Source organism: Atractosteus spatula, unplaced genomic scaffold (genome assembly GCF_055471065.1).
Source record: "Atractosteus spatula isolate fAtrSpa1 unplaced genomic scaffold, fAtrSpa1.hap1 Scaffold_158, whole genome shotgun sequence".
Lineage (NCBI taxonomy): Eukaryota > Metazoa > Chordata > Actinopteri > Semionotiformes > Lepisosteidae > Atractosteus > Atractosteus spatula.
Window position 1 is genome coordinate 40918 of NW_028296717.1, and position 931 is coordinate 41848.

Here is a 931-nt window from a genome sequence, read left to right on the forward strand (position 1 = left end):
TGTAAGTCTTTCTACGACAGACCAACGGACCACGAGTGCCCCTGTCGGTCAACCAATCACTTACTGCGGTGCCGCGCGTCATCTTGCGTCATACTGAGCGACGTCACCTGCGGTACGTGTCTGTGACGCACACTTTGAATGGCTGCATCTGTATATTCATTTATTACTGATTTCATTCATTGAGCACGGATACAATAGAGGTACAGCCATTCACTGTTTGACATGTCTGCACTGGTACAGAACCTAGCAATCAGAAAACGGGTGAAACTGTCTTGAGAATTAGCATACAGTACCGCGGCCCCCATGACCAGATAAAGGCTAACCTCGATAATCAGCCTAAATAATGCAGACTACAGCAAAACGACTGACTTTGAAAAGGGAACGAATGTCCTTAAGGAGTAGTGTAACCAGCTTGAAATGCTTCTCCGGACCTCTAACTAAAAGAAACCGGGAACCAGCAGTGGCATCGACTCCTTTCGAACTGGGATCCTATCGCAGCTCGTGGTGTCGTAACTCTTCCCTATCTGATATTGGACCAAGCACATCAGGGGAGAGCGCGAACGCAGTCCCCCACTACCAGAAATTATGCAGTCGAGATTCCCACATTTGGGGAATTCGCAGGGGTCAGCACAGCCGGAGTGCAATGGCCGAGCCTCGCCCTGGGTGAACCGATTTTTTAAGAACTTTATTTTCTTTTCATAAAAAAATACAGGACATCACAAATTAGAAAGGTTTACATTAATATAAATACTTAAAACAAGATATATGATCACATCTCATTACATTTTGACACGGTACCAGTTACATAGCAACAATTTTCTTTTTTTCTGGTGCAAATCACATTCTTTACTTAAACATGATAATGTTTTTCACAGTTTCTTGAGATATTGACCTATGCTCTCTATTTCCCACAGATATTCTGCTTTCTCCC

The 931-nt window shown here is 43.8% G+C and overlaps 1 non-coding gene across 1 annotated transcript; it reads right to left on the minus strand.

Moving 5' to 3' along the window:
- Positions 1–545: 545 nt before the first annotated feature.
- On the minus strand, positions 546–708 carry LOC148809188 (U1 spliceosomal RNA). The gene has a single exon (XR_016087650.1). It is a non-coding gene; the product is annotated as a U1 spliceosomal RNA (small nuclear RNA).
- Between the last annotated feature and the right edge of the window lie 223 nt (positions 709–931).